A 7,984-nucleotide genomic window follows, 5' to 3' on the forward strand; every position below is an offset into this window, starting at 1 on the left:
TAATGACAGCTGTACAATATTCCTTGGCAAAGCCTAAATAAGGGAAAGGGGATGGGATTTGATATACTGCCTTTCTGTGGTTACAATCAAAGTGGTTTACATATTATTTACAGGTACTTATTTTGTACCTGGAGCAATGGAGGATTTGGGACGTCTTTTACTTAGGCGCACTGGCGTTTTTAGTGAGCATTAAAATAGGCGCACGCTAAATGCTAAAGATGCCCATAGGAATACATTGCCGTCTTTAGCGTTTAGTGCGCGCTTATTTTTAACGCACTCTAAAAATGTCAGCAAAAAGACCCCCTAAGTGACTTAGCCAGAGTCACAAGGAGCTGCAGTGGGATTTGAACCTAGTTCACCAGCCACTGCACTAACCATGAGGCTACTCCTTCTCTTTAATCGCTTCTGATGTAATCACAGCTTGGATTGAATTCCCCACCTCACACCTCATTTCTCCATCCTCAATTGTCTCCTTTCCATTCTGCCAAATGGTGAGCTCCACTGGCACAATGATGGTGTACTCCTTCTTCATCACTCTAACTGTCGTTTTGCTGTTGGCTGGGAACTTGCTTGGCATGGTAATCTCCACTTTCTCTTTTTCAACGACGGTCTCTGATTTCCCCTTTTCAACAGTGAAGGAATTTGAAATCTTGGTGCTCATAGACGCAATTAGCTTCACTTCAAATGCTACCCCAGCTTCAATGGTGGTGGTATTACTAAATTTAAATTCATGCATGACTGAAGACTCAAACTCTCTGGAACAGGTTCTAGTGAATTCCTGATGAGAACCTGATCTGTTCTCCACAGTAAACTCATCAATCAAGCAGCAAATCTCATTTACTTCCTTTTGCTCATTCCAACGGACTTTGGATGTTATAATAGGACGTCCGGCCTTCAGAGGTCGGATGTGGGATATTGTGTCATTAAATCCAGATGCCCTATAGTCCTCCATCTTTTCATTAGCCCTAACCAGTAATCGCTTTCCTTTTCTGTCTGTATCTGTATACAAGATCCAGGCACCTCTCTCAACAGTATGAGAAGATGCCTTATTGTCAAAATTACTGTACTTCAATTTGGTCTCCTTTGTAAATGGTTCGTTTTTGCCTTTGTAGCTCTCATCGACATAGAGTGTAATCTGAGGGTTTATCAGGTCATCAGTGATCAGCCTCATTGATGAGAAAGCGTTATTTTTTTTTCAATATTTTTGTAATCGCCTTCTTCCATATCATCAAGCTGATCAATCCATAGACTGGTGGGTTGTGTCCATCTACCAGCAGGTGGAGATAGAGAGCAAACTTTTGCCTCCCTATATGTGGTCATGTGCTGCCGGAAACTCCCCAGTATGTTCTCTATCTCAGCAGGTGGTGGTCACACACAGCAGCAGCTCTGGCTAGGCCTCCAAGCCTAATTTTTAGGTTTTGTTGAGTGCCTGGGGTTGAGGGCTCTTTTGAGCAAGTGCAAACCTGGTGGTGCCAGGTCCCTCCTTTTCTCCCCCCTCCCGCTAGCTCCGTTAAAAAAAAAAAAAAAAAATTTGAACGGCCTTAAAGGCGTTTATTTCGACGTTTATTTAAGCGTCTATTGCAGCTACTCACTGAGACACCAGGTCGTTACAACTCGGAGCGGACAGCAGGTAATTTTACCTTTTTTATAGCGGGCGGGGGTTCCCCGATTCTTCTCCTCGTGGCTCATGGCGTCGGAGGGCGAGGGCGCAAAGGGTCGCTCCCCGGGTCGCTCGAGCGCTTCTAGAGGGGATGCGGGGGTCTTCAAGCCGGATTCGCCCTTGGTGGGTGACAGTTTCGCGACCGATGCATGTCCCGGTCCTTCCTCCGGCGTGGCGGTTTTTCCCGCCATAAACGCCCATCCCCCGCTCCTCGCCTCCGCCATCTTGGCCGGGCCACGCGGCTCGGACGGCTTCTTCTTGGGCCGCCCTTGAGGTTGGAGACATTAATGCCATGAACGCCCTTAATTTGGGCGACGGCACAGAAGCGGCTAAAGTTAAGAGCCGTTCTTCCCGCGCGGCTCCTTCGCGGAGTTTCGCGCCGGACGCCATTTTGGTATGCGCAGCATGTCTCTCCCCCGCTATTGCGAGCGCCGGTTGAGAGCGCGCCTAGGGCTGTTGCCCAGGCTGCGGAGGTGCACAGTCTGGGGGGTTTCTCCCCCGAGTTTGTTTTGCTGCTGCATCGGGCCTTCCTCATGCACAACGCTGCCCCCGCTCCCTCCTCTGGTAAAGAGGTTGAGGTTCCCAGAGGTAAACGCCCTCGGGTTGATTCCCAGGCCTTGGAGGAATTTGTCTCCTCCGATGTAGATGAGGGCAGCGTGTCTGAGGTCTCCCAACGGTCCTTTGCGGATTCCTTGGTGGAGACGGATCCCCGCTCGGATGGAGCGGATGACCCCTCTGCAGCGCGGCTTTTTCGCCCGGAGGATTTGCCCAACCTGTTGTTACAGGCCATGGACACTTTGAAGATATCCCTCTCCGGAGGACGTCTCTCCCTCAGCCCCTGTTGGCTCTGCCATTATGCTGGGGACCTAAGCGCCCGCCTAGAACCTTCCACGTGCATGATGCCATGCACACCTTAATTTCGGCTCAATGGGATGTCCCAGAAGCGAGCCTTAAAGTGGCTAGGGCTATGTCCCGCCTCTATCCTTTGGCTGTGAGTGAACGTGAGGCCTATCTGTGGCCTACCGTGGATTCTTTAATCACTGCGGTGACTAAGAAAACGGCATTGCCGGTGGAAGGTGGCACGGCCCTAAAGGACGCCCAAGACAGGAGATTGGAGGCGGCTTTAAGGTCGTCCTTGAGGCGGCTGCTTTAAGTTTGCAGGCCTCAGTTTGCGGCTCCTATGTGGCCAGGGCGTGCCTGACTATGGTGCAGCGGGCTTCCCCCTCGGATCATTTCTTGAGGAATGATTGGCCAGCCCTGGAATCGGGCTTAGCCTATTTGGCAGACTTGCTGTATGATGTCTTGAGAGCCTCAGCTAAAGGCATGGCTCAGACTGTCTCTGCGCGGCGGTGGCTTTGGCTGAAACATTGGTCTGCTGACCACGCCTCAAAATCCCGCCTGGCTAGATTGCCTTTTAAAGGCAAGCTGCTCTTTGGGGTCGAGCTGGACAAAATCGTGACTGATCTCGGCACGTCTAAGGGCAAGAAGTTGCCGGAGGTCAGGGCTCGGGCGAGTGCTCGTCCCGGTACCTCCAGAGGACGGTTTCAGGAAGCCCGTCGGTACCGCCCGGGCAGGTCGGGTGCTTCTGCCCCCCACTTCCTTTAAGAGGAATTTCTCCCCCAAGCAGCATTCCTTTCGCAGAGACCGCCGTCCCGGAGGTGCTCCCTCCGGTCCTCCCCCAGGGTCTCGTACCCAATGACGGGGTATTGGTCCACGCCCCAGTGCAGATTGGAGGACGGCTGTCCTCGTTTCTGGGCGAGTGGACCACAATAACTTCAGACGCTTGGGTGCTGGAAGTCATCAGAGACGGCTACAAGCTGGAGTTCTGCCGACCCTTAAGAGACGGGTTTGTACTCTCTCCCTGCAAGTCTCCGGTCAAAGCTGTGGCAGTGCAGCAGACTTTGGACAATCTGATCCGCCTGGGTGCGGTCGTTCCGGTGCCAGAAAGTCAGCTTGGCAAGGGGCGTTACTCCATTTATTTTGTGGTACCAAAGAAAGGAGGTTCGGTCCGGCCTATCCTCGACCTCAAAGGGGTCAATCGGGCCTTGAAAGTGCGGCACTTTCGCATGGAGACTCTCCGCTCTGTTATAGCGGCAGTGAAGGCAGGGGAGTACCTGGCATCCTTGGACATCAAGGAAGCGTACCTGCATATTCCCATCTGGCCTCCTCATCAACGCTTTCTGCGTTTTGCAGTCCTGGGCCGACACTTCCAGTTCAGAGCCCTCCCGTTCGGGTTGGCTACTGCTCCGCGGACCTTTTCCAAGGTAATGGTGGTCATAGCGGCCTTCCTGCGAAAGGAAGGAGTACAAGTCCATCCTTATCTGGACGACTGGTTGATCCGAGCCCCCTCTTATGCAGAGTGCGGCAAAGCTGTGGACCGGGTAGTTGCTCTTTTGAGCTCCCTGGGATGGATCATCAACTGGGAGAAGAGCCAGCTGCGCCCGACTCAGTCCCTGGAGTATCTGGGAGTTCGATTCGACACCCAAGTGGGCAGAGTGTTCCTGCCAGACAATCGGATTGTCAAGCTTCAGGCTCAGGTGGACCAGTTCCTAGTAGCCTCTCCTCTTCGGGCTTGGGACTATGTGCAGCTGTTGGGCTCTATGACGGCCACGATGGAAGTAGTGCCCTGGGCCAGGGCTCATATGAGACCACTACAACACTCTCTGCTGCAGCGCTGGACTCCGATGTCGGAGGATTATGCTGTGCGTCTTCCCTTGGATCCAGCAGTGCGCAAGGCGCTGAGCTGGTGGATGCAGACAGACAAGTTGTCTGCGGGAATGCCTCTGGTGTCCCAGAGTGGATTGTCGTCACGACGGACGCCTCGTTATCGGGCTGGGGAGCCCACTGCTTGGGAAGGACAGCGCAGGGGCTCTGGTCTCCTGCAGAGGCAAAGTGGTCTATCAACCTCCTGGAACTCAGAGCCATTCGGTTGGCGCTTTTGGAGTTCATCCCGGTACTGGTGTTCAAGCCTGTACGGGTCCTGTCGGACAATGCCACGGCTGTGGCCTATGTCAACCGCCAGGGAGGTACCAAGAGCGCCCCTCTAGCCAGGGAAGCTATGAGTCTATGCCAGTGGGCGGAAGCGAACCTGGAACAGCTGTCAGCGGCCCACATTGCCGGAGTCATGAATGTCAAGGCGGACTTTCTCAGTCGCCATACCTTGGAGCCCGGAGAGTGGCAGCTATCTGCTCAGGCGTTCTTGGACATCACGAAGCGCTGGGGCCAGCCGAGCCTAGATCTGATGGCGTCATCGGCCAATTGCCAAGTGCCGCGCTTCTTCAGCAGAGGACGGGACCCTCGATCCCTGGGAGTAGATGCTCTTCTCCAACAATGGCCGACACAAGAGCTTCTCTATGTGTTCCCGCCCTGGCCCATGTTGGGCAGGGTACTAGACCGGGTGGCAAAGCATCCCGGCAGGATAATCCTGGTGGGTCCGGATTGGCCCAGGCGTCCCTGGTATGCGGACTTGATCAGGCTCTCAGTCGACGATCCTCTGCGGTTGCCAGTGGAGCAGGGCCTGTTACATCAGGGTCCCGTGGTGATGGAGGATCCCTCCCCCTTTGGTCTTACGGCCTGGCTATTGAGCGGCAGCGTCTGAGGAAGAAGGGCTTCTCAGACAAGGTCATCGCCACTATGCTGAGAGCGAGGAAACGCTCTACTTCTACTGCTTACGCCAGGGTTTGGCGTATCTTTGCAGCGTGGTGTGAAGCAGGCTCTCTTTCTCCTTTCACTGCTCCAATTTCTTCAGTGTTGACGTTCCTGCAAGAAGGTCTGGACAAAGGCCTGTCGCTCAGTTCCCTTAAGGTCCAGGTAGCGGCTCTGGCTTGCTTCAGGGGCCGCCTGAAGGGTGCTTCCCTGGCTTCGCAGCCAGATGTGGTGCGCTTTCTCAAGGGGGTTAATCACCTGCGCCCTCCTCTGCACTCAGTGGTGCCTGCGTGGAATCTCAACCTGGTGCTAAGAGCATTGCAGAAGCCGCCGTTTGAACCTTGTCAAGGGCATCTCTGAAAGACCTGACGTTGAAAGCAGTCTTTTTGGTGGCTATCACTTCAGCCAGAAGAGTTTCCGAGCTCCAGGCGCTCTCGTGTCGAGAGCCTTTTCTACAGTTCACTGAGGCAGGAGTGACTATTCGCACAGTGCCTTCCTTCCTGCCCAAGATTGTTTCTCGCTTCCATGTGAATCAGCAGCTATGTCTCCCTTCCTTTCGTAGGGAGGACTACCCAGAGGAGTACTCTGCTCTTAAATATCTGGATGTGAGACGAGTCATCATCAGATACTTGGAAGTGACCAATGATTTCCGGAAATCGGATCATCTGTTTGTCCTGTATACAGGTCCTCGTAGGGGTCTGCAGGCTGCTAAGCCTACAGTGGCAAGATGGGTCAAGGAAGCCATTGCAGCGGCTTATGTGGCCGCGGGGAAGGTGCCGCCTATCCAGCTGAAGGCTCACTCTACAAGAGCTCAGGCGGCCTCGATGGCAGAGGCCGGTTCCGTCTCCTTGGAAGAGATATGCAAGGCGGCAACTTGGGCTTCGGCCCATACATTCTCCAAGCATTACCGCTTGACTGTGGCTGCTCGGGCGGAGGCCCGGTTTGGAGCTTCAGTGTTGCGGTCAGGGATTTCTATGTCCCGCCCTGGGTGAGTACTGCTTCGGTACATCCCACCAGTCTATGGATTGATCAGCTTGATGATATGGAAGGTAAAATTATGTATAATCATACCTGATAATTTTCTTTCCATTAATCATAGCTGATCAATCCATAGCCCCTCCCAGATATCTGTATTATTTTTATTCTGGTTGCATTTCAGGTTCAAGTTTAGTCTTCAGTTACTTCAGAAAGACTTCGTGTTCAAGTTTTTTCACTTGGATTCTTCAAGAGTTAAGACGAGTTTGTGTTACAGTGAGCTGCTGCATTCCTCTCCCCTCCGTTTTACGGGGCTGGATTGAGACTTAAAATTCTGCCGGCACTCCCTCCCGCTTCGTGCGGCTGTAGGGCAGTTTTGTACCCCTCCGCTTCGGCGGTGTTAGGGTCAGTCAGCTCCTCCCGCGGTTGCGGTTGCAGGATAAGCCAGATCCCCCCGCATCGGCGGGTGTGGTGTCCCTCCCCCGCTCCGCGGGGATGAGCTGGACGGATTCCCCTCCCCCGTTTCGGCGGTGGTGAGCTGGGCAGAGTGTCCCTTCGTGGGTGTAATTCTCTAAGTGCTGAGTCCTGCGGATGGAGCTTTGATATCGACATACTGAGGAGTTTCCGGCAGCACATGACCACATATAGGGAGGCAAAAGTTTGCTCTCTATCTCCACCTGCTGGTAGATGGACACAACCCACCAGTCTATGGATTGATCAGCTATGATTAATGGAAAGAAAATTATCAGGTATGATTATACATAATTTTACCTTCAAAGGGCACCAGCCATCCACCAAAATCATTATCTTCATAGAGAACCCATGGCTGCCCAATGACTTTCAGTGAGGAGATGCAGTCGTCGAAACCATGCTTTTTCAGATCTTTGACATCCGTTTCGAATTCCCTGTGCAGTCCTTCGAAATCAGGAAGCTCATAGACAATAATCTTGTTTACCTTGTTATTCTTCACCTTGGTTAGGGTGGCAGTCATGGTGATCAATTGTTATTCAAGGAAATGGGTGATGCTACAGAACAGGAAGCATATTGGAAAAGTAATCACTACCAGAGAAAGAGAAACCCAAAAATCAATCCACATAAGGGGCTTGATTATAATAAGGTGCTAATCTTAGAAATTAAAAAAGGGTGCCTATTTTAATCCTATTTAGTAAGGGCAACATAAGACCTCAGGTGACTTTTTAAAATAGGATCCCAGCCCCAGCAATGCTCAAATGCCAATACACTGTAGATAATAAACACAGTTATGCACCCTGGAATAGAGTCAAAGGGCAAAGGCCATAAATCATGAGGCCCAGGAACTTAAGATCTGATATGATATCCTTACGGGCAAACAGGCCTGGGAAAGGAGGAAGCATAAACAAACATGGGAATGTGGTTTAGCAGGTGAGAGAAACCAGATGGCTTTGAAAGAAGACTGGATGATCCTGGGTAAGATAACTTGTTGAAGCATTGTAAATCATTGTTAAATACAAAGTGTATAAAAATAGCTGTTTCAGTCCAGGATGTTGGAGCGATAGATACAGCCAGCATATTTATGCAGTAGTTCTATTCTCCCATGAGAAAAATATTAAGTGTATCAATATTTGGTAAGTGAATAAAATTACCTTTCTCATAGACGCGGCCCTGGTCTTTTATCTCTGCAAATCGTGGGTAACCGGTATATGAAGATTTATAGAGGGGGTAAAA

The 7,984-nt window shown here is 51.8% G+C and overlaps 1 pseudogene; it reads right to left on the reverse strand.

Annotated features, from left to right (window-relative positions):
• Positions 1-382: 382 nt before the first annotated feature.
• LOC115466081 lies at positions 383-7,271 on the reverse strand (annotated as a pseudogene).
• Between the last annotated feature and the right edge of the window lie 713 nt (positions 7,272-7,984).

Source organism: Microcaecilia unicolor, chromosome 1, assembly GCF_901765095.1.
Source record: "Microcaecilia unicolor chromosome 1, aMicUni1.1, whole genome shotgun sequence".
NCBI lineage: Eukaryota > Metazoa > Chordata > Amphibia > Gymnophiona > Siphonopidae > Microcaecilia > Microcaecilia unicolor.